General features: G+C 40.4%; 1 protein-coding gene and 1 non-coding gene across 2 annotated transcripts in view; both read right to left on the minus strand.

Annotated features, from left to right (window-relative positions):
* Nucleotides 1-18,509, minus strand: part of FBXO31 (F-box protein 31) — an 83,832-nt gene extending 65,323 nt beyond the window's left edge. The window contains exon 1 of the mRNA XM_036748516.1: nt 18,461-18,509. The gene's annotated coding sequence lies outside the window, so the exon portion shown is untranslated. The remainder of the gene's footprint in view (nt 1-18,460) is intronic.
* On the minus strand, nt 1,280-1,352 carry TRNAM-CAU. Its single transcript has one exon. It is a non-coding gene; the product is annotated as a tRNA-Met (tRNA).
* Nucleotides 18,510-26,159: the final 7,650 nt, after the last annotated feature.

A 26,159-nucleotide genomic window follows, 5' to 3' on the forward strand; every position in this document is an offset into this window, starting at 1 on the left:
GACCCTATGCCCCTCCTCCCCGAGAGGCCGGCCTCAGCCTTCTCTCTTTCCCCGTGTAACGACACAGAGCGAGCCACGCCTCCGTCCTCTCCAATCACCGGGTGTCCAAAACTGGCCCTTTAAAGGCACTCCCCACCCCAGGGGTCACCAGCCCCGCGGCTCCCAGCGGTACTGCGCTTGCGCTGAGTGAAGCCGGACTAGCGGAGGTTTCCACTCGCAACAGCGACGCGAACTGCAGCTGCCCCACCTCCCTGTCGAGAAGGTGGGGCCTCTAGAGCTCCCATGCGCCGTAGGACGTCAACAAGCATTTATTAAGTGCCTACGGTGTGCCAGCTGCTGAGCGTGCAAGTACAATGAATGGAACAACCCCTGCTGCTGGGAGCTGAGGCATGTATTAAGCACCTAGTGTGTGGTGGGTCCTGCGTATACAAGCACAATGACTGAAAGGAGCTGAAGCTTATATTAAGCACCTACTGTGTGCCAGTTTTAGGGTGTGTAAGTACAATGAATGGAACAAAAACCCCCACTCCCAAGAAGCTGACATTGTAAACAAAGACGTATAAAAACATGCTCAACATAAGTATAAGTATAAAGTCAGGGCTAGGATTTCTGTGGACGACTGGACTGTACAAGATGGGTTTCCTTTGCAGCCGGATACATTTAAAACATAATCCTGAGCAGTCTGTGAGCTCCTTGAGAGCCTTCCATTGTCTCCCCCTAGCACTTTGTAGTCGCTTGTTTGTTGACTCTACTTGGAATGGGGCGGGGGGGGGGGGGGGTTGGTGTGGAGAGGACCGGGGCTTGGCAGGTTTCACACACACCCCACAAAGGGATCCAAGATACAAAAACAGCTCAGAATCACCACTACCCCTTCATTATCCGTAGCGGGAAACGGGCCGAGACGCAGGAAGCGATAGCTCACTGCTGCGTTCACAGCCGCCCCCAAGGGCTTGCTATGCACGACTCTGTCTGCACCTTGCACAGCCTAGCTGGTTACATTGTAGCACGCAGCTGCCCTCCCCGCTAGGAGCCAGACCCGAGCAGTGTAATTCCCACTTAGAAAAGGAGGGGGGCGGGGGGGGTTCTCTCTTTCCTTAACCCTAAAGGTGCCGGGTTTTGCTACAAGTTAAAAAAATAACCTATAGAGAAAACAAGAAATCACTTTCCGAACTCAAGACTCGGTCTTTCCAGCTTAAGCAGCATCCTCTGTTAACCTCCCTTCAAGATTAGTTCCAAAATAACCCTGGAAGGCAATGAAAAATGAAAAACTTACTGCGGATGCCCCGTGTGAGGATCGAACTCACGACCTTCAGATTATGAGACTGACGCGCTACCTACTGCGCTAACGAGGCTCCTTAGCAACGAGGTCCATGAAAGGGCTTTTGAATAAATTTATGAGCTCAACTGCCGGATTTTTTTTTTTATTTCTTTTTTCTTCTTGCATAATTTCAAATAAATACGCTCCCTAATTTTTAGTAGACGACTGGATTCGAACTTTTTAACTCAAATAAAACCTCCCAGGCGTTGAAAACACACCCTTTAAATTAAAATGTCAACATCATTATGCTCCAAAGCAATGAAATTAAAAGGGAAAGAAATCAGGTTCCCATTTGCCATCACATTCTTCTGGGTGGGTTATCCGTCTCCATTGTAGAAATCCATTAATAATTTTCATAGCTATTAATTATTATAAAATCTGTGTAGAATGCGGGTAGTGTACTTCCTGCAGGATGCAAGTGTTCATTAAACGTTGTTTTAACTCAATAACTGGTTGCGTTGGCTACAGACGGGTCTTTCACCTTTGAAAAAATAAATTCATGGACATCCCTCCCTTCTTTTAAGAGCCAATGTACCGCCGCCATCAATTAAGTCCTTTGCTGCTGATGCCCAGTGGTTGCAGGGCTCGTTCTAGTTGCACCTTAGGTAACAAAATTTTTTGAATGATCCTTTGGATTTGAAGAAAGGAGATGATAAACATTTCCTCTTCCTTAATACATGGTAACCTAGTTTAAACCAAGATGTGTTTTACATGATCCATTTTTTAGTTCATGCAAATTATTTTTTTTATTTTGAATAACATTTTATATACTCATAGAATATATAATTTTATATTTTTCAATTACATATAAAACCTATTTTTAATATTTTTTCTAAATTTTGAGTTCCAAATTCTCCCCCTTCCCTTTCTTCCCCCTTCCTAAGACAGCAAGTAACTTGATAATAGGTTATACATGTGCAACCATACAAAACTTATTTCCATTAAATTAATTAAAAAAAAAACAAGGTCAAATAATGAGGGAGTTGGAGATGATTTCTAAAAATCTCTTAAGCTCTCACAAGCTACCATGCCAAGATTCTAGATCTAGTTTTAAAGAAACTACCAATTTTCACAGATGTTCTAACAGAATTATGTCTACCAAGACAATAAACACATTCTGCCTCACCCTAACAGCAGCAGTGTTCAAATAGCTCCAGCTTTTTCAAATTAGAAAGGACAGTTAAAAATCACTGCTACCTACTAAGAAACCATTTTAGTTTGTTTTTCTCATGTTTTAACATTTCCTTCTTAGGAAGGAATCAACCAGTCTAGCTGGTTTTGAGGGCCATCTGGAGACTGCACTTTGATTAGCCTTTGCCCAATTACGAAATATAAATAAATATAAACCAGATTTTATAATGATCTATGTTTAACCTCAATGGAAAGCTTATGGATACTTTATCAGACAGATCAAATGACACTAAACACAAATATATGTGTGTATATGTGTGTATGTGTGTGTGTGTACTGTGTGCATATATTACATACATATGCATATATATACACATAAACACACATATATACATATCTACAGATATGTGCACATACATGTGTGCATGTATTGTGTGTATTACATTACGGAGTACATGCATGTGCACATAAATGTATGTATATACATAAAATGATACCTCATATATAGAACTTCAATACTTGTCTAGAACTGTGTATATGTGAATATACACAGATATAACATGTGGAAATAAACACACATAAAAAGTTCTTGGCAATTATCAAAGCACTATGTACGTGAGCAATCACTATTATTGATAAATACAGACAATATGCTATTGTGTTATATAGTATATATATATGAATATAGTATATTAATAATATATGATTGTGCTAATCAATAACAATAAATATTTAATTATATTACTAACAATCAATCATTTATTAAGCACCTACTATGTACCAGGCACTGCGCTAAATGCTGGGGATACAAAAAGAGATAAAAAATAGTCCCTGTGCTCAAGGAGGTTAGGCTCTCATAATGATGATGATGTGACAATGACGATGATAATTTCTCAAATACAGGCTTGTTCATTAAATATTAAAAGTGGAAGGGACGTTAAAGGACATCTACTCTGATTGCCTCATTTTATGGTACTCCAAGTGCCCTCATGAATTCTTTATAATGTACATTATGTCAGTGTCTCAACCCTATCTGCAACTCAAATATCACCAAAGGACTAAAAGGCACACATAAAACACACACACACACACACACACACACACACACACACACACACACACACACACACACAAGAATTACATTAGTTTTCCACTCTGGTTTCATCATTTCCAGTAAACTAGCTTTGCAATCTTATCCAAATCCTTTTACCTCTCTAGGCCTCATCTTAAATACAGGGGATTGGAGTAGATGATCTCTAAAATCTCTTACAATCCTAATATGCTGAGATTTTATGGTTTTCAAGATTCTAATGGTCAGCCTTCCTAGCCTACTAACCGATAAGTATATTTAATGGGAAACTTTCAGTGAATAAACACAATGAGCAAGATTCAACAGAAGAACAATGGAGAGGGTTCATCTCATGACAATTGCTCTGTATTTAAATAGATCATCACATGATGATTTAATAATCTTTCTCTTCCCTTTCTGTGTAAAGGAGACATTATTTTTTTCTACCAGACTTTTTTGCATTCTTCTTCCTTTCCTTTTAAGCCTTTCTTTGTAAACCTTATTTTCATCTTTCTTTCACCTTGATTTATTTCTTTATCTCTTCTCCTTAAGATACTTTTTATTCAAATCATCTCTTACTCTTTGGAGTGTATGTTACATTTTTATAACCCATTGAATTGCAGAGATTCATCAGATGCAGTGAAATGATTAGTTCTAGAGTTAATAGTTAGGCCCTGTCCTACAATTGCTTCTTCTCATGACCCCACTATATCAGGGTAATAGAGTAGATAGTTTTGGTTTTTGGTTTGATTTTTTTTTTGTTGTTTTGTGGGGAGGGGGCATGTTAACTTGTTTTGGGGCTATGGCAGGATCTACTATGCAAAATTGGATTTTGCCAGTCAAATGAAGAATTATATTGCTCTAAGAGTAACCTCAACACCTTTCATCTTTTACCCTTCTTCAGAGAGCTTTGGGAATGTCAGTAGACAGGATCAATCATGAAGTTTAAACAGTAGATGTGAGTGTTCAGGAACAGCAAGGTTTTGCTCTGGACAAAGTGTAGTGCAACAGTCAGAATTTTGTTTTCTTTTTCTTTTGTTTTTTAGTTGGCAAACATACACAATAAAGGAAGGACAAGGGGGACTTTCCCATTTCATTCAAATACTGTTCTTGAATCTTAGAAGCAAGATGAGCATCATACCCCAAGCCCCAACACAGCTCCCAAGGAGCCGTGGGGAGACTCCGTCAGCTTAATGTGTTTGGGGAATGCAGAAACTCCATCTTGGGTTTAATAAGAGTTACATGGAATTTTCCAATTCCAAGTCAGATAGATGTCTGGGACTATGACTTTGAATCAGCGCCAGACACAGGAAGTCAAAAGAATAGATTTAATGTTAGCCTGGGGACATTCTACTTGCTTTTGTTAGCCATCCTAAGCCATCTCATATCCTCAGCTATGGATTATAAATATTGTCAGCCTGCTGTTGTCAGGGAGAGGTTTTTTTTTAAATCACTGTACTTTTAGCAGATGCAAACTGAGTCCAGAAGATGGCCCTGAAGAGCTGGAGCCTAGATGGTAGCCGAATTTTGATGAGTACAATAACACAGGAGATGCCCAGCAGAGAACAACATGATGACATCATCAGAGAGCATTGGCACATCTGTAGTGTCCTTAGACAAGTAAGTTAACTTTTCTTGGTTTTATAAAATGAGGTGGTTTAACAACAACAATAGCTAACAATTATATAGCACCTACTATGTGCCAGGCAACATTTTAAATACTCTACAAATATCTCATTTGATCCTCACAACAATGCTGGGAGAAAGGTGCTACTATTATCTATCTCCATGTTACAGTAAACTGAGTCACAGAAAGGTTAAGTGACTTCCTCAGGGTCACATAGCTATTTAAGTGTCTAAGGCTGGATTTGAACTCATTAGCTATCTAATGCCACTTCCAGCTATGAATCTATAGTTCTCCAATCCTATAACCTCCACGTTTGTTCCCTTATTACTCATTTCTCCATAGGTGGTGATGTGGATAGAATGCTGGGCAGGGAAGCAGGACGTTTTCGGTTCAAATCCAACCTCAGGTATTTACTACCTGTGTAACCCTAGGCAAGACAGTTAACTTCTATTTTCCTCAGCTTCCACAACTGCAAAATGGGAATATTATAGTACCTAAATTACAAGACTATTGTTAGGATCAAATGAAATAATATTAGTTTAAAAAAAAAGGCACTTAGCACAGTACCTGCCACATAGTAGGTTTTCTATAAATACTTATTCCTTTCTCTTCCCCTCCCCACACTGATGGTGTGCTAACCTAAAAGAAAGTACGTACCTCGTGGGGGAGGGAGGAGTCTCTCTTTGTTATCTTATTTATAAAGCTATATGATAAAAGTATTTTTTTAACCTAATGTGCTCTCTGGCTAGCTGGTAAAAATAAGCATATAGATGCAAACCTGTGGACTTTGCTTTTCAGTAGATTACAACCCACTGGAACTTGGGGTAGCTTTTCGGGGGACCAACGTGTGAGAAGTGCCCCAGGTCTTACATTTTGGGGGTTTATTCTAGGTATCTATTTTCTGGTGTCCTAGCACTGTAGGGATTTAAGATTTCCCCCCTCTTTTTTGTGTACACACATAGGAACATAAACATACATACATACACATTAAACACCAATATACTACATGCATATTTTCCCTTCTTAAAATGTGGCTGCACAGAAGGATTATCTAGTGAAAACTGACCCCCTAGAGGCAGCTAGGGCTTAGCACAGTGTGTGGTGCCTGGTAGGTGCTTGATAAATGCTTGTTTTCTTTCAGTGTGACTCTTACAAGCCAAACCCATGGTTCTGCTATAACTAATTCATTTTTACAGTTGTTCTATAGCTGTATGTGATTTCAGCTAAAATTAGCACCAACATTGGTGAACCTAAGAGCCCCACAGAGGATTCCCATTATTGGGTATGCCAACATACATGGTAGCAAAGTTATTGAGAGAGCTCTCTGAGTATAGTTTAGAGAGATGGGAAGTAGTTTCCGAGATATACCGGACAAAGACCATTCCATATTACAACCAGTGGTGCATTTCAGCATTGTTTCAGAGATAACAGTTCGGGAGAACACTTGAGCACTGCTTATTAGACCTTCCCATGAGTACACCATGCTAGCAAAAAAGATTCAAGTGTCTACTGGAAAAGGGACTCAGAGAAAACAGGGCAATGTGCATTCTCAGATAAAGGTGCATTAGCGGGGGTACCTGAGAATAGTGAGCAGTCTATAAAGCTGTCATCTCAAATGCAAGGAACCCACAATGCAAAGTTGAAAGGTTTCTTAGTGGAGTATCCACACTCCTCTCTGGAGGAATCATTGGAATCTTGGGTAGGACATACTAATGAAATACTATAGCAGTGGCCAGGAACTAAATTGGAGAAACTATTGGGAAGCTTCAAGGGGCCTGCATTTGTTTTTGTACATGGCCTGAAATCACTGGATCCTAAAGTCACAAAGTAAAAATGTTTTGAAAGACTAAATCAGAAGAAAATTAGAAGAACATGGAATCTATGACCTATCAGACTTATGGATGGGATATGGATAGGATGAATAAACAAGAAATAGCATTGCAAAGTGTAAAATGGATAATTTCAATTCATATTAAATTAAAAAGGTTGTGTACAAATAAAACCAATGTAGCCAACATTGTAAGGAAAGCAGAAAATTGGGAGAAAATTTTTATAGACAATTTTATAGACAATGTCTCAAGTAAAATATATAATATAAATATAATAAGAAATACATAACATATAATAAGAAATATATAAATAAATATAATATAATATAAAATACATACAGAAAACTTTGTCAAATTTATAAGACTACTAATCATTCCAAGTGATAAATGGTCAAAGGATATGAACAAGCAGTGTCTCTATAAAGAAATAAAAAGCATACAGTCATATGAAAAAATGTTCTAAATCACTGTTGATTAAAGAAATGTAAATTGAAACAACTTTGAGATACCATCTTTACACCTATCAAGTTGGCTAACATGATGAAAGGAGAAAATGACAAATGTTGGAGGGAATGTGGAAAAATTGGGATGCATTCACTCTTGGTGAAACTGTAAAATGATCCTACCATTTTGGAGAGCAATCTGGAATTATGCCCCAAAGAGTTATTAAACTGACTATGCCCATTTGACCCAAAAATATCACTATGAGGTCTGTTTTCCAAGATTATTAGGAAAAAAGAAAATGAACCTATGTGTACCAAAATAATTACGGCAGCTCTCTCTGTGGTGACAAAGAACTGGAAATTAAGAGGATGCCCGTCAATAGGGGAATGGCTAAAGCAGTTGTGGTATATGATTGTGATGGAATACTATTGTGCTATAAGAAATAATGAGCTGGTTGATTTTAGGAAAACATGGAAAGACTTGCATGAAATAAATGAAGAGTGAAATAAGCAGAACCAGGAGAACCTTGTACACAGCAATAGTAATATTGTTCTAAGAACAACTAAATCATTTTGAGCATTATAAATACTCAAATCAACAACAAAAGACCTATGAGAGAAAATGCTATCCATGTCCAAAGAAAGAATTGATAAATAGTATAATAGCATGGATTTGAACACACACACACACACACACACACACTTGAGTCTAATGATGGCCTTCTCTAGGACGAACTAGGGAGGGAGGAAGAAAAAAAAAAAAGTGCACAGCAGAGAAGAAAAGAAAACTTAGAAATAAGCACAGAAAAGCAGGGTAGCCTTGAAAACAATGTGTAGTATTTACGACCACAGTTTTTCAACAAAACAGTATGGAATGGAAATTTATAATTTTATATTGAATTCCCTTTTTATATTGTGCTGTGTACATGGAAATGTTCCTTTTTGTCTTGTATTTAAGTTTAAAATTAATTTTAAAAAATTAAAGAAAAATTAAATTAAAAAAATAAAGACAGGGGTTCTTTTTTTTTGTTTTTTTTAAATTATTTATTTAATATTTTGAGTTTTCAGCATTGATTTTCACAAGAGTTTGAATTACAAATTTTCTCCCCATTTCTATCCTCCTCCCCACTCCAAGATGGCATATATTCTGGTTGCCCCGTTCCTTAGTCAGCCCTCCCTTCTATCACCCCACTCCCCCCTCCATCCCCTTTTCTCTTACTTTCTTGTAGGGTAAGATAAATTTCTATGCCCCATTGCCTGTATATCTTATTTCCTAGTTGCATGCAAAAACTTTTTTTTTGAACATCTGTTTTTAAAACTTTGAGTTCCGAATTCTCTCCCCTCTTTCCTCCCACCACCCACCCTAAGAAGGCAAGCAACATAGGCCACATGCGTAGCATTATGTAAAACCCTTCCACAATACTCATGTTGTGAAAGACTAACTATATTTTGCTCCATCCTATCCTATCCCCCTTTATTCAGTTTTCTCCCTTGACCCTGTCCCTTTTCAAAAGTGTTTGTTTTTGATTATCTCCTCCCCCATCTGCCCTCCCTTCTGTTGTCCCCCTTTTTTAATCTCCTTCTTTCCTGTGGGGCAAGATACCCAATTAAGTATGTATGTTATTCCCTCCTCAGGTCAATTCTAATGAGAGCAAGATTCACTCATTTCCCATCACCTGCCTCCTCTTCCCTTCCTACAGAACTGTTTTTTCTTGCCACTTTTATGTGAGACAATTTACCCCATTCTATCTCTTTTTCCCTCTCTCAGTATATTCCTCTCCCATCCATTAATTTGATTTTATATTTTTAGATATCATCCCTTCATATTCAACTCACCCTGTGCCCTCTGAGATATATATATATATATATATATATATATATATATATATATATATATATATATATACATATATATATATATGTATGTATGTATGTATGCATGTATGTATATTCCCTTCAGCTACCCTAATACTGAGGTCTCATGAATTACACACATCATCTTTCCATGTAGGAATGTAAACAAAACAGTTCAACTTTAGTAAGTCCCTTATGATTTCTCTTTCTTCTTTACCTTTTCATACTTCTCTTGATTCTTGTGTTTGAAAGTCAAATTTTCTATTCAGTTCTGGTCTTTTCACTGAGAAAGCTTGAAAGTCCTCTATTTTATTGAAAATTCATATTTTGCCTTGGAGCATGATACTCAGTTTTGCTGGGTAGGTGATTCTTGGTTTTAATCCTAGCTCCATTGACCTCTGGAATATCATATTCCAAGCCCTTTGATCCCTTAATGTAGAAGCTGCTAGATCTTGTATTATCTTCATTATGTCTCCACAACACTCAAATTGTTTCTTTCTGGCTGCTTGCAGTGTTTTCTCCTTGACCTGGGAGCTCTGGAATTTGGCAACTATATTCCTAGGAGTTTTCTTTTTGGGATCTTTTTGAGGAGGTGATCTGTGGATTCTTTCAATTTCTATTTTACCCTCTGGCTCTAGAATATCAGGGCAGTTTTCCTTGATAATTTCTTGAAAGATGATATCTAAGCTCTTTTTTTGGTCATGGCTTTCAGGTAGTCCAATCATTTTTAAATTATCTCTCCTGGATCTATTTTCCAGGTCAGTGGTTTTTCCAATGAGATATTTCACTTTGTCTTCCATTTTTCATTCCTTTGGTTCTGTTTTATAATATCTTGATTTCCCATCAAGTCACTAGCTTCCACTTGCTCCAATCTAATTTTTAAGGTAGTATGTTCTTCAGTGGTCTTTTGCACCTTCTTTTCCATTTGGGTAATTCTGCCTTTCAAGACATTCTTCTCCTCATTGGCTTTTTGGAGCTCTTTTGCCATTTGAGTTAGTCTATTTTGTAAGGTGTTATTTTCTTCAGTATTTTTTGGGGGTCTCCTTTAGCAAGTCATTGTCTTGTTTTTCATGGTTTTCTCACATCACTCTCATTTCTCTTCCCAATTTTTCATCTACTTCTCTAACTTGCTTTTCCAAATCCTTTTTGAGCTCTTCCACGGCCTGAGACCAATTCATGTTTTTCTTGGGGGCTTTTGATGTAGGCTCTTTGACTTTGTTGACTTCTTCTGTCTGTATGTTTTGGTCTTCTTTGTCACCAAAGAAAGATTCCAAAGTCTGAGTCTGAATCTGAGTCTGCCCTCGCTGCCTGGCCATGTTCCCAGCCAACTCACTTGACCCCTGAGTTTTTTGTCAGAGTAGAGAGTACTTTGTCCCAAGCTTGAGGGGCTGCACTGTTGTTTTCAGAGTTATTTCTATACAGCAAGCTCTGCCACACCTCCTCCCCCAAGTCCTCCTCCCCCAAGAACCGCCAACACGGACCAGACCCAGATCCAAGCTGGCTCTGCACTCCTGCTCAGATGCACCACTTAATTCCTCCCACCAGGTGGACCTGGGCCGGGAAGCAACTGCAGCTGTAGCTCTGGAAGCACCCTCAGAGCTGCACCACCTTTGCTGCACCCAGGGCGGTGGCCGACCCAGGAACTCCTTTCACTCTGTCCCAGCAGCTTTTCCCACTAACCTTCTCTGTTGTCTTTGGTGTTTATGGGTTGAGAAGTCTGATAACTGCCACAGCTCACTGATTCAGGGTGCTAGGGCCTGTTGCACCGGCTCCTGGTCTGGTTGGTCCGAGTGTGGCTCATGCTGGGCTCTGCTCCCCTCCCCTCCCAGTTTGGTGGAGTAGACCTTACCCCACAACCATCTAGGCTGTCCTGGGCTGGAGCCCTGTCTTCCCTCTGTTATTTTATGGGTTCTGCAGTTCTAGAATTTGTTCAGAGCCATTTTTATAAGTGTTTGGAGGGACCTCAGGGGAGCTCATGCAAGTCCCTGCTTTCCAGCCACAATCTTGGATCTGCCCCCAAGATGGGGGTTCTTAACTTTTTTGTTTGTGTAACAGACATTTTGCCAGCCAATATCTTCTAAGATCCTTCCAGCACTAAATCTATGATCTTATTATCTCCAAAGCCAAATGAGAGACCACCCAATTGTTGACCAGATTTGAAGACTCTGGGGACATTTGCTGAGAAATAGAACAATGGGCAAAACCACTCTTCCTGGAAAGACAAAAGATCCTGGGTCCAAAGATCATAGCAGCCTGATGTAAGAACATCACAAGAAGAGGAGAGCCAGAAAATCTGAGCTATATTTTGTTAAAACTGTGGTTTAGACAGACATGGACATGCTAGACTCACTTGAGAGGTGAACAGAGACTTGATTCTACAGAGACTCACATCCACTTAACCACCATTAGGATATAACAATGAAGTAAGAGATGGGTGTCAGTTACCCTAGACACTGAAATACCTAAGCCAGGAGCCACCCAACCACTCCCTGGATCCTTTTCACCTAGACTCCAATGATAGTGAAGAGTGAGAAGAGTGTGTAGTGGTATACTGAGCAGATCAGTGGATACCAAGTGGTAATTGTCTAGTCATTTCATGGAAGTTATCTGCAAAAATTCCTTCATAGCCAAAGCAGCACAGGGGCTCTCTAGGTTGGATAAGAAGGATTGTCCATGGCTGGGTAACATCAATGTGAACCTGAAATTGCCTAAGGAAGTAAACAAAGGGAAATTCTATTCTGAATCTGATTCTCACTAGCAAGGAGGAGTTGTTTGTTGGAGGGGGAATGATGAGGACTTTAGGAGGAAATGATTCCTGCATCCCAGAGCTTGGGATGGAGGAGAAGAAATCTGGAAAGAGCCTGACACACAATCTAAATTTTGGGAAAGCATATTTCAAAGGTTTATAGAAAGGGACACCATGTACTACAGTGCTGCCAGGGAAGTCAGCCCAGGAGAGATGGATGATGCTCAAGAGTGAAATTCGGAATACACAAAAGGGAAACAACTTTAATAAGGAGGAAAAAAAATAGGATTTTTTTTCTGGAAAGTTGTGGATGCACAAGGAACTAACTCACTCAACAGCTTAGATTTTAAAAGGAAATACACAAGCAATAGAAGATCCATATATAAGAGAATGATATGATGCTGCACTGAGAGTGTCAGGAATGCTAAAGCTCAGAATGATCAGTGAAAAGCCAAATGAGCGAGTTGTTTTGTTTCACTATATTGGGGTGGGGGAGGGGTAGGAAGAAGGTTCAAAGAAGCAATGGAACCTTTGCTTCAGATGGATGAGACAGTGATTGACAACACAGAGAAGGGAGAGCTGCAACTGCTATTTAATTTCTGTTTTCTTTTCAAAGAAGAATGATCTTTATATTGGAAATAGAAGAACAAAGACTAAAAAAGAGTTGGCACTCAAGATAACTAAGGAAAGAGTAGGATAGCATATCTAGTCTCCCTTTGTGAACTGAAATCACCTGACACAGATGAGCAATATTCTCTGAATGTATGGGGAAAAAAGATAGGCAGATGTCATTGATGAGCCACTGGCTCATCATGGAATCAAGGATCATGGAAAATGGTAGAGGGGCCACACAATATTGGGAAAGCATAGACATTGTCTCAATTTAAAAAAAAAAAAAAGGTGTGGTGGGTTGGAGACAAAGTCTGCAAATGATCGTCCAGTAAGTTTCATTTTGAATCCTGGGGAAACCCTAGAATGGCTCATTAAAGAGAGGTTAGCAAATACATAGAAAGTGAAACAAGGATGACAATGAGCCAGTCTGGCCTCTTCAAGAACAGGACATATTAGACTAACCTCATTTCCTTCTTCCACTGAATGCCTAAACTAGTAGATAAGGGGCGTACTGTGGACATAGGTTATCAAAAGTTTTGGTAAAATCTAGGTAAACTGGATTTAAACAAATCTCATACTATTCTTATGAAAAAGATGGAGAAATATGAATTAGGTAATACTACTATCAGATTAATTCACAACTGGTTGGACAACTAAGCTCAAAGAGTTTGATGTCCAAGTGGTAGGAGATCTGCAGTGGAATACACCAAGAATCTGGTTTGGCCCTCCGCTAATTGACATTTTTATCTATGACTTGGATAAAGTCATTGATGGTATGCCTATCAAATTTACAGGCACCTAACTCAGTGGAGAAGAAAATGGCAAAGCACTGTAGTATCTTTGTCAAGAAAATACCAAATGGGGTCATGAAGAGTCGGACATGACTGAAAATAACCGAACAACAACAAACCCAGTGGATAACAGATTCGGGATATAAAAGAATCTTGACAGGCTGGAACAATCTAATAAAAAGGGCTCACTCAATCCAATAAGATGAAATTCAATAGAGATGAAATCAAGTTCATGAGTATAATAAAATGGGGAAGCCATGGAGAAATAGTAGTCCTGAAAAATATCTGGGGTTTTATTGGACTGCAATTTCCATGAGTCATCAGTGTGAGATGGAAACCACAAAAGCTAATGCAACGAGTTCTATAAAGAAAGGGAAGAGAGAGTTCCTCTCTACTCTGTCCTCATAACACCTCAACTTAAGTGTTGTGTTCAGTACTGGGTGCCAGTTTAAGAAAGGGCATTGATAAAATAAAGAGAGCATGAGGTCTCTTCTAACTCTTAGATTTTGTGAATCTGTGAGGAAAATCTTAGATTAGCAAGAGGATGCTAGTATGAAGCTGTCAATAGATGAGCACTCATTTTTCAGAGCCTTTGTCAAGTATGTGAATCTATTATGGGAGAAATGTTGCCCCATTGAATTTCTATAGTAGGTAAACTGCTACTGAATACATCTATCACAATGCGGAAGTTTTAGAGGCAAAAACCAAAGCAAAGGTTCAGGCGGTAGAAAAATAACTTAACAAAGATTAGGATTCTAACAGGGCTTTTTATAGACACAATTACATCAGAGAGACAGAGGAATAATTTTTGACAATACAGCAATCTAGGGCTTCTTAGGTAATGAAAGCTGAACAAGCTTAGGAAAATAGAATCATGATCTGATGTGTCCCCTAAGGAAACAGACCTTGTTAAACAGACTGTATAGGTAATCTAAGTCAGGTTACAGATTGAACTACTTTTGGAGAGTTCACAATGGGCTAATTGAGAGGGGAAAATTTACATGTCATAAAGATAACTAAAGGCTCCCAGCCAGAAGAATCCTTACACAAATAGCTAAATCACTTTGGAAAGCTGAGATTTTCTTTGACTTCTGATCTGAGGAATGTCAAAAAGTCTCCCCTTAATACAATCATGCTATGAGTCAGGATTTTGGCCAGGTGTATTAGTAAGGCAAGATTCACAATATCAGTAGTGACCATGAATATGCCTGTATAGTTCAGTAATGTAGAATATAAGAGACTATATAGAAGGCAGAGGAAGTAAAGCATTTGTTCAGACACCACAGGATCAAATCCCAAAACCAATAATTCCAATTCAACATAGCAACAGTTATATCCTAAAACCAGGAAGTCCACTTCAATATAACAGCAAGGAAATTAAAACACAATATTGCTAACAAGGAGCCAAACCATCCCATAACCTTCCTCTCTACTGGGGCCTTCTTGTAAATGCTCACTCACAAATCCTAGCTGTCTGCTTGCCTGGGACCTCTCCTCCCACAGTTCTGAGAGCCCTTGTAGTTCTCTCTCTCTCTCTTCCTGTCTCTGAGCTTAATGGCTACCCTCAGGATATATATACCCTTCTTAGGGCTTCAGGGCTTCAGACCTAATCAGCAAAAGGGTGTGGGCGGGCTTAGCACCTAGTTAGCAAAAGAGTGGGGGGGGGGGGGGGCCTTTGTAGCAACAATTCAGCTAGCAGCTGTTGTGGAGTATAAGACCCAACAAGACCAGCAACAAGAGCTGCTAGCACAGATTCTTTGATCTGCTTTACTAAGGAAAGTAACTTTAAGGGGTTAACAATCTCACTTTAATCCAACATACAAATATCATTCACTTAGTTCAGGAGGAAAAGCCAGCACCCTGAACTTCAGAGCAAATACAAACAAATTACAAACATACATTATAAACAGACCAAATACAAACCAACATCTGGGTTAGCAAAGCCAGGGGGCAGTTACAGCTTGCCCAGAGTTTCAACACTCCTTCCATGAGTGAGCCCCAAAAGTCAAACACCAACCTTGGATCTTATATACCCATATCAGGGCCCTGGGGCACTTGATTACCTCAGTGCTGAGAAGCACTCAAAGAACAGTGAAAAACCCCATTTAGGGTGTGAGAAAGTTAATCCCTAGTACCACCATATACAAGTCAATGACTCCTGATTTTCTTAGTGCTGAGAAACATTCCAAGACCAAAAGATCTCATTTTACCTGCCCCATTCAAACAAAAGCCAGAATCATTAAAGGCATTTATGAGAGAAACAGCAAAATTACTGATTCAGCCTTCCTACAAACAAGCCTGCGCAATCAAGGTCCCCTTAAGTAGCTCCACCTGAGGCCTATTAAATGGGGGGGGGGGGGGTTGTAGGGGGAGAAGATCTTTAATCACATTAACAGCACACCAGGTAAGGTTAATATGAACAGGAAATAGGCTCTAGTTAGCCAAATGTTCCAAGAGGAATACCATAATAAAATTAAATAAAAAGAGATTTTAATAATTCTCTTAAGTCCCAAAATGTCTCAATAGGCAGTATGAATCCAAAGTAGAAGAAAGCATTGATTAGCTGGCCACATCCCAGGAATCCACAGGAGCTTTTATATATATTTATATTTACATATTTTTAATAGTTTGGTGACTATCAGAAATTTGTGAAGAATTAAGCTATCAATGCTAAACCACTCAATAGTTTCATTTGTCAACATATGCTTGGAAAGAACCAAAAACAAAATTCTGGGCAAAAGGAGTCAATCTGGCCTGATCCATTTGATGCAATTTTTTAAAAATGTAGGGATGAGCAATGAATTTGATCAAGTTCCTCATATACGCACCAATATTGGCATACATATATCTAAGTTACCTATCTATGCTGCCCATTGATGGTAAGAAGTAGTCTTGTACCAAGAAAGCAGTGGTCACTAGAAAATTACTGCATTTTCCAAAAGAAGACTTAATGACAGTAAGACTTTTTATCCCATACACAAACTGGAGTTTGGGGCTTTGAAGCAAGCAGTCACTTAGAAGTTCTGAGACCGGGCCTCTGGAGCTCAGTTTGAAGTCTGGACTAAGAATGATGCCTTGACATATTTTGATGAGCACTAAGTTGGACACTGCCAGTGTCTGGTGCAGAACTAGTCTCAAGAGTCTTTGCCTTTGACCTACTTCTCAGGGTGACTGTAGGCACATCACTGAACCTCTCAATGCTTCTAATCAACTCTCTGAAACTCTAAGTTTCAGAATAATTGCTGCTCTGTATTAACAGAGGGAGAATGCTCTCTGGAAGGTCCCCACACCAGTGAAATTACAAACCAAATGCACCCTTACAACCATGAAACTCAGATAATGAATTCTGGATAAGAAGGATGATTCTGTAGTTGAAAGATTAAACAATGTGCCAATGGCAAGATGGCCCCTGAGAATGGTCTGATTCCTGCATAGACAGCAAACACATTCCTGTTAGGGAACTAGTCTGGCTCCTTGGAGAACAGGAGAAAAGGAACTATGGAGTTACCCAAGAGAACCTTGAGAAAAAAAGGCCTGCTCCCTAGTCACAGAGAGACTGTCTAAGCTAGATAATAGTTGAGAAAACAGTGATGACTCAGACAGGGAAGAATCTGAGTGTTGGCATCCATTAGCACATCAGAGAAGTCAAGAAAACCCCAGGGGAATTTCTGTTCTGAAGGGAGGTGGAAAGGCCTAAACCACCAAGGAAACAAATGGTGCTGATTAAGACTCCAGAGTTTTCCAGACACAAATTCTAGGCACAATTTTCCAGGTATGAAGTTCTACTTCATTTGTTCTGATTTGCTGTAACAAAGGTAACAAAGTGGGAAGAGCGAAGTATGATAAAATTTGGAGTTATAAGAGATAGAAGGAAGGTTTGATGATTGTGCTTTCAGATGGGATATCTGCCTTATGTCTTAGGCATTCTACCATGGATAGAATTAAGTGGGGGAAAGTGTAAGAGATAGCTACATGAAGGCCTTATGAACTGTCCTAAATGATAATAGTTAAATAAGAAGAAGAAATACTCAAATAATAGACTGTTGAAAAGGGATTTAGGAAGGGAAAAGTACATTCACTTTCCTTGACCTCTCCCAAGTCTTTGACATTATTCACCCCTTTGCTTTTCCTGGGTACTCTCATCTCCCCTGTCTCATGTGACAGATACTACTTTTACTTGGTTCCTCTCCTGCTTCTCTGACTGCTCCCTCTTAGTCTTTCTCGGGATGTCTCTGGATATCCCCTAGGGTTCTATCATCTTCTATTTTGTTTCTATACTCACTCCATGGGTTCAAACATTATCTTGCTCTGATACTGTCTGTGTAACCTAGGGCAAATCACTTAATTCCTGAGTCTGTTTTCTCATCTATAAAAGGAGGGGCTGTACTTCATGGCCTCTGAGGTATTTTAAATCTCTAGATCTATTATTTCCATGTAAAGAATAATAATAATAATTAATAAAATAGCAGCTAGCATTAAATAGCATTCTAAGGTTTGCAAAGCACCTTGAAGATTTGATTCTCATAACAACCTGGGGAGGTATGTGCTATTATTATCGACCCCATTTTACAGATAAGGTAGAGACAGGTCTGCCCAAGGCCAAACAACTGGTAAGTGTCTGAGATAGGAATTGAACTCAGGTCTTCTCAGTTCCAGGTCCAACACACCATACCACCTAGCTGCCTACAACTCCTAATCTGTACGGCCAGCCTCAATTTTGATACTGGTCTCTAGTCTCATGCTGTTAACTATAGTATTTGTCGGACGTATCCCAGATGCCCTCATAGGCTCCTTAAACTCAATACATCCAACAAAGAACTCATCCTGTTAACCCACCCCACCAAATGTTTCCCTCCTGTAACCTTGGCAAGAAAACCCCAATTGGAGCCATGAAGAGCCAGACACAACTGAACAACAACAGCAAACCCCATAGCCACCAACCTAGTTCTAGTCTCTCAGATTAGTAAATACAGGATCATCCGTACACCTGTCCCTGCCTCCCCAAAGCCAATCAGTTGCTAAGTCTCTTTAAGATCTTACCACCACCTCCTCTTGCTTGGACGGCTTGTATCCTAATCGGTCTCCCTGTTTCCAGTCTCTTCCTTTGCCAAATACTCGTCGACACAATTGCCAAAATAATCCTTCTCCGGCTGATCATTTAAACTCAAAAACTTTTCCCAGTTCCTCCCTGCTTCTGAGATAAAGAGCAAACTCCTCCCACTGGTATTTGGGCTTTCCCTAATTGATATTCCAGGCAAAGCACAGTACAAGCTGTTCCCTGAATTCAAAATTCTCTCTTTCCTTTGCAAGCATTCACCCAACCAGGGCTTAGAGTCCTCTTCCTCCTCTCCTTTCAGCATCTTTGCCTTTCTTTAAGGCACAGTTCAGGGACCCCTCTTCCTGGGACTGGGAGTGTTCACTCCCTCCCCTAGTACCTGGTCCTGTTCCCCTGTTAAACTGTTAGAGGACAGGGCCTCCTGTTAACTGTACTCCCAGGGCCTGGCATAATGTCTTACACTCTAAATCTTTCTTTAATAGAATTAGATGACTATTCATTGTGTACTTCTCTGCTACACTCTGGTGGTTATGAAGAAATATAAGACATGTTCCTATTGAACTTATTTTTATAATTTTTTTCCCGGAGAGAAGCAGCAGTCAAGTTGGATTGTGTATGGTGTTTAAAGGCTGGCAAAATGCTCTTTGCTTGTATTATCTCGTTCAATCCTCAGAAATAACACTCCCATGATGTAGGTGCTATGAATTTCCACATTTTACAAATGAGAAAACTGAGACTGAGAGAATTTAAGTGCCGAGGAACACAAAACTAGTTAGTACCTGAGTGTTCATTCTATCCTGACTCCAAGGCCAGCAGGCTAACCATTGTACCACCTAGTATCAGAATGTTTCCCTCAAAAAAAGGCCGGGAACTAACTGCCTGAGCCACTGGAAATCAGAGTGGAACGTTGCAAACTTAAGTGAAGGAAAGCCCAGGCCATCCATACATGGAACCATGGGTTGCAGCAAATGGAGAAGTTTTGAATGCTGTGGATAAGTTCACTTACCTTGGTAGTATACTTCCCAGGGATGTACACATTAATAATGAGGTTGATGCACGCATTGCCAGAGCTAGCTCAGTGTTTGGGAGGCAGGCTCCGAAGGAAAGTATGGGAGAGAGGAGGTATGATATTGAGTACCATGCTGAAGGTGTGCAGAGCTGTGGTGCGGACCTCATTGTGGTATGCCCATGAGACCTGGACATTCTATCAGCGCCATGCAAAGAAACTGAATCACTCCCATTTGAATTGTCTTAGGAAGATTTTGAACATCACTTGGCAGGATAAGGTACCAGACACTGAGGTCCTTACTCGAACTGAACTGCCAAGCATTCAAACTCTGCTTCAGAGAGCACAACTCTGATGGTCTGGCCATGCTGTTTGAATGTAAAACATACACTTGCCTAAAACACTATTTTATAGAGAACTCACACACGGCAAGCATTCACATGGTGGTCAGAAAAAGATACAAGGACAAAAAGATACAAGGTTTCTCTAAAGAACTTTGGAATTGATAATCATTTAATATCCATTTAATGACTTCAATAAGAGCCAGAGCCTGAACAAATCCACCAGAAGAAAAGCCCGGACCTAACAGCCTCTTTGTTCTCCAAGTTTACTCAGAGAATACCTCTTCTTATGTCAACAAGCCGAGATGGGGCTAACTTAAGGGCATTGTATCCTAGTGATGAGGTTTGGGGTTGAGGGGTGCTTGAGACCCCAAAATACCAACACCCTGGAGTTCTGCTGAAAGAATTCGACCCAAGCCTTCTCAGCCAAGGAAAAAGACAAAGTTTATTAAGCGTTTGCCATAATGGGTTGTCTTAAGAAATCCCACCCTTTGTGACACCTGTTTTCACAAACAGGCCAGATTCAATTGAGCACCTTCATGGAGACAGGATGAGACTTACATACACAAAGATTGTAGGAGGGATCTAGGGTGGTCCTGGGGTGATGGGAGGAGGGGTTTAGGGAGGGTCTTGAGGAGGAGTCCAAGGAGGAGCTTGGTGGGACTGGGATGAGGTCAGGCTCCAGGAACCAAGAGAATGGGATTAAGGGTGAGAAGTAGCTGAAGGCTACCAGGAGATAACAAGACAATGTAGGGTTAGGCTAGTTTAAGGGTAACAGATTTGGGCATAGACACTTTGACAAGATCAAGGGTGGAAACTAGCCAGACAGTGGAGGAGCTAGGCTACTTTAAGGGTAACAGATTTGGGCATAGATACTTTGACAAGATCAAGGGTGGAAACTAGCCAGATCAAGTGGGAAGATTCAAGGAGAGTTCAAGGGGGTTCCCAAAGGAACATCACCCTCATCACTAGGTCTATGGCCATTAAGGATGAGACCTTTAACCTGAAACACTATCTTGAATAATGGGACTTTTTCTTATCTTAATATTTTATGGACATATACTCTGTTATGGTATGTTAATGCTAAAGAAAATACAGATGCCCTGGATCATAATTTCAATTGACATTTTGTCAACTCTCTTATCTTATTGTATTTACAACCTATCCAATTAAGAAATTCTTTCCTTATACTGTGATTAAACACACATGAAGATCATAAATTTTGAGTGATATAGACATGCTGAGTTGGGACTGTTCTCAAATGCATTTAATCTTTCTCATTCTTTTGTTCAGACAGTCAGATTTCATCTGGCTCCATACTTGTATGTATGCTGCTAGCTTTAAGAGAATAAACAATAGGAATTTACATATCACCTAGCCTGTTTGCCTCCCTTAACCAAACTTTCAGGTTGACAGAATCGATTGTGTGATATGGGAGACACTGGCACAGGACTGCTTAGCATGGCATGCCTACATCAGAGAAGGTGCTGTGCTCTATGAGCAAAGAAGAATTGAAACAGCTTAAAGGAAACACGGCATGAGCAAATTTAGAGAAACCACCCCAAATGTTCCAATGGACTATTTGTGCCCAACCTGCGCTAGAGCATTCCAAGCTTGTATTGGTCCGATCAGCCACAGTCGTATACATTGAAACTTGACTCTAGCATGGTGAAGTCATTTTGGGTTCAACAACTAACCAACCAACCAATCAACCAACCAAATTCTGGGGGTTGACAATCTGTGAGTTCCATTATAAGCCTTTTTCTATCTTATGTTGTATAAATAAAACCTTTTCCATGTATAGCACCTAACTTGAAGGGTGGTCAAGGTCAAGTGTCCACAGAGCAGCTCATAGAGGTAGCCAAGATGGGATTAGAGAGGGGTTTTCTATCAGCATCAGCATGTTTCCCTCAAGGATTATCAGTTGGTATTGTTCCTCCTTTGCAGTTGACATCATTGAGTCGTGTCTTGACTTGCTTGTGAATCGGACTTAAGTGAGGCTTTTAGTCAGTTTTATCTGACTCTTTATGACCTCTTTTGGGGGGTTTTCTTGGCAGAGATACTGAAGAGGTTTGCCATTTCCTGCTCCAGCTTATTTTGCAATGAGGAAACTGAGGCAAACAGGGTTAAGTGATTTGCCCAGGGTCACACAGAGCAAGAAAGTCTCTGAGGCCAGATCTGAACTCAGCAAGATGATTCTTTTTTTTTTTTTTGAAGATGATTCTTCTTGACTACAGGCCCAGCATTCTATCCACTTCACCACCTAGCTGCCATTCAAGTGAGGCAGAGTTGCACTAAGTCATCAGCCTCACTCTTTCTTCCACAGTCATTGAAGTTCAGTGACAAGACAAAAGTCGAGCTGACTGGCAATGGCCCAGGATGCAGTAGATGACCACAGCACTTGCTTCGGCTGCCTTCATAGCAGTTGGAACAAATTGTATTCATTGGCCCATTCTGCTAGGGGGAAGTCTTCACCTGCTTGGGGTAGATGTCCCTCTAACTCACCAATGGGTTTGACACCTGTTGGTTACCTGGAACCTGGTTTAGTCATCTGTCCATATGTTTTTGCCAGGTGTGGCTATTGCCCATGCTACAGCTTCTTGGAGCCACAGGTGAGAGTTGGTATCAATGAGCAGCTAGCTTTAAGAAATGCATGGGCAAATAGGTGGCATAGTGCATATAGCACCAGCCCTGGAGTCAGCAGGACCTCAGACACTTATTAGCTGTGTGACCCTGAGAAAATCACTTAACGTTGATTGCAAAAAAAAAAAAAAGATATTTACTAAAATGGTATAGGAAGAATGATTGAAGCAAACATTCTCTTATCCCAAGGTCACACTCTCCCACAAGTACCTAGAGTCTGGAGGAAAGTGAGATCAATCTTAGAGAACCTAGCTCAGAGAAGATAACTCCCAGCTCCTGGAGTCCTTTTTTCTCCTTCTTAGGTCCCTGATTAAGCTGCCTTTAGGTGTCATATATAGCTTTTTACTGGGCTTCTTGCACATGCCTAAAGCTGTCTTTTTTTCAGACTGTGTAGTTTGTCTTTGGCTCCCAATGCAGACATAGATATCAACTACTCCAGAGACACTGATGGGCTTCAGATAGGAAATTCAAATCTTCTAACTCTCCTAAGTTCACAAGGTCCTCCTCTGGTCAGGGAAAAAGTGGAAGAGACAGAGGCTACTCTCTCACCCTCCTCCTGATGGGGTACTTGGATAATTGTGCTTGGACCCTAATTCTAACATCACATTTCTCCTTAGCCTCTGCTTGGGTGCCTGTGCCTGGACCCCAATTCCAAAACCACATCCAGTTCTAAAATTACATCTCTCCCTAGCCTCAAAATACTGTCTCAGGCAGTTCCTCTCCAGTTCAAGGGCAGTATACCCTAGCAAAATACTTATCTCTCCTCCTGATATCGTGGCCAGCTGCACCTATAGAATTTATTAGTTTGGACTCCCTGTGTACATGCTGAACTGGCCATGTACTGGGCCATAACAATTACTCAGTCGCCTATCTTGTGCATGCTAGACCTAGACATATGTATACTCCCTTACATTTATCTTGTCTAACAAGACATTGATGGAAACAGCCTGGATATTCCCAGTCAGCCCTGACCTTTAGTTGACTTAATGACATTTCAGGCCTAATACCACACCTCCATGTAGCCCAATGAACTCTGGGTAAGATACCTGCACAGTAGATACTAAAAGTGCATGTTCCTTTAAGAACTGACCAGCCCTTAACCACTCCTTAATCCCACCCCAACACACCTAATTAACATATTTGGCACGTTTTACCATCAAATATCCTATAAAAACATTAACTGCACTCCTGCAAGGTTGCAGGTTCCCTGGGAACTCTTGCCCGCTGAAAAGTGTAATAAATCTTTGCCACCCTGACTTGAAGAATGCTTGGGTCCACGAATTCATTCCAGATGGCCCCAACCCTCTCCAGTACTTGGGTCCTTGAGAGGTACTCCCCATCAAATACCCTGTCTGGGAACTCCAGTTTTGGGGTTCCTGGACCTCATCTCCCCAAACCTCAACACTCCCATTCCCAGTAAATTCCCTCTCCTGGACTTGGCTGGGATGACTCTGGACTGTCCTCTCTGCTGGCAGACATTTGAAAGATGGAATCCAAACTCACTTAATATTTATACAAAACCCACAGAGCATGATCAAGTTTATTCATCCCATCCATTGTGTAGTATCACTCTACTCGTCCAATGGTTTTTAAGAGCTTCTCAAAACCTCATCTAATGCCCTTGAATGGTTTATTGATTCCTCACCTGGGTTAGGTAGGTCCTTTAAATGGGCTAGTTTGTTTATTTGCTAGAATTGCTTTCTCTCACATGCTGGAAGATATTAAAATTCTAGAAGCTAAACTGGCATGACCTAGGGGTCATGACTGAGAGCCAATCCAAATATATCTCCTGTACAGTATTACTACATTTCATTCAATGGCTTTCCAGCGTTGAGGTTAGGTAATCATATGTTGAGGTTTAGGGGTGTTTGGGACTCCAGAATACTGACATGCTGGGTCCTGCGAATGAATTCAACCTGAACCTTCTTACAGCCAAAGCTTATTAAAGATTTGCCATATTAGGTAGAGTCTTAAGAAATCTCACCATTTGTGATGCTCATATTGACAAGCCCACCAGCCAAAATGAATCTGACCACCTTCATGGAGCAAGTTGGATATTATATACAGAAAAACTGTGGGAGGGATCCAGGGGTGGCTCTGAGATGATGGGAGGAGGGGTTTAGGGAGGGTTTGAGGAGGCATCTAAGGAGGATCTTGATGAGACTGGGGTGACTACAGGTCAGGAATGGGATGAAGGGTGGGAAAGAGCTGAAGGCTACCTGGAGGTGACAGACAATGTATGGCTAGGCTAGGTTAACAATAACGGAAATTTGGGCTTAAAATAAGGAAAGGCTTATAGCCTCAGACAAAGGCCTCAACAAGTGAGAAGATTCAAGCAAAGTTCAAAGGGGCTCCCAGACCCTGCACCCCATCACCAAGATTTAATGTCTTCATTTGATTTATTTATTTCATATAGTCATTCTTACTTGAATAAAGCAGATCCCTTAAGTGGGGTAGTGTGATTAAGTGAATTCTCAATTAAAAGATCTGCCTTAACCCAGTGAGAACAAGGGATAAAGAGACATGTAGGGTGTGTTCACATCTAATTCATACCTCAGATTGATTTAAATGACTTTAATTTCATTTTTATTTTCAGTTCTCTCCTCCTCTTCCCCTCCCATTGAGAAAGCAAGAAATGTGATAACCATTATACATAGACAGTCATGCAAAATATCTTGTATACGATTGACTCAATTGATAAATATTGCTGAACCCCTGCCATTACACAAGTTAACCTGAGTGTTCAAAGGGGAGCCAGGAGCCCTTTTATGGGAGAAAAAAATGATCTAGATTATAACATTCTCTGTGTTTCCCTGGATGGAATCATGAACCAGAGAGATTTTCTGAGAGGCAACGTGAAAATTATGGCTGAATTCTGTGTCGGGGGGACAGTCCGACAACAGGATCATCCTTCAGAGGGTCCATGATCTTACTCTGTGACTTTGTGTGTGTGTGTGTGTGTGTGTGTGTGTGTGTGTTTATTCCTTTCCTTGGTACAGATCTAATCCTGTGTGCTTTCAGTCCATGACTTCCCATAAACTCTCTGTAGATGATCTGCCGTTACACTTCCTCAAGTTCTCAGAATTTTTAAGGGATATGAACGAAGCATTGAGACTTCACCATTATCCTTTGCTCTCAGTGTTTGACCCCCTACTTTTTCTGTTCATCGATGCTATAGGTCGTGTCTTTTACATCCCTTCTTGCATACACGTCATTATTGATCCATATTGCAGTCTCCTGACACCTGCCATGGGCCTTTCCATTTCTGTTGTTGTGTCTGACTTGTCAGACCACTGTGTGAGCCCATCTCTGCGTTTTCTTGGTGTGGTCTGCCAAGGGGCAAGAGAGGAAGTAGTCAGACAGTCAGATGTTCCAGAAGGAACTGCAGGAGCGATGACAAGAATGAGCACAACAAGTCCAGGAATCAAGTTTGACTAGGGAGGCGGCTTCCTGTGAAGTTCTGCAAAGTGTAAGAAGATAAGATCAGAAAAATGGGCTAGCTCATCCCACACTACAGAGTGGTCAGAGATTGTGTTTGTTTCTGCATTCCTTGGGGCCTAATAAAGAGTCCAGTAGGTGCTTAACAAATGCTTGAGTTGAAAAGCCAACTTTTTTGTTGTTTTTGTTGATACTATTAATCTCCCTGTTAATTGCTGACCAAATAGGATTTATTTTACCTTATGGATCAGGGGA

The sequence above is a fragment of the Trichosurus vulpecula genome, chromosome 3 (genome assembly GCF_011100635.1).
Source record: "Trichosurus vulpecula isolate mTriVul1 chromosome 3, mTriVul1.pri, whole genome shotgun sequence".
In the NCBI taxonomy this organism is placed as follows: domain Eukaryota; kingdom Metazoa; phylum Chordata; class Mammalia; order Diprotodontia; family Phalangeridae; genus Trichosurus; species Trichosurus vulpecula.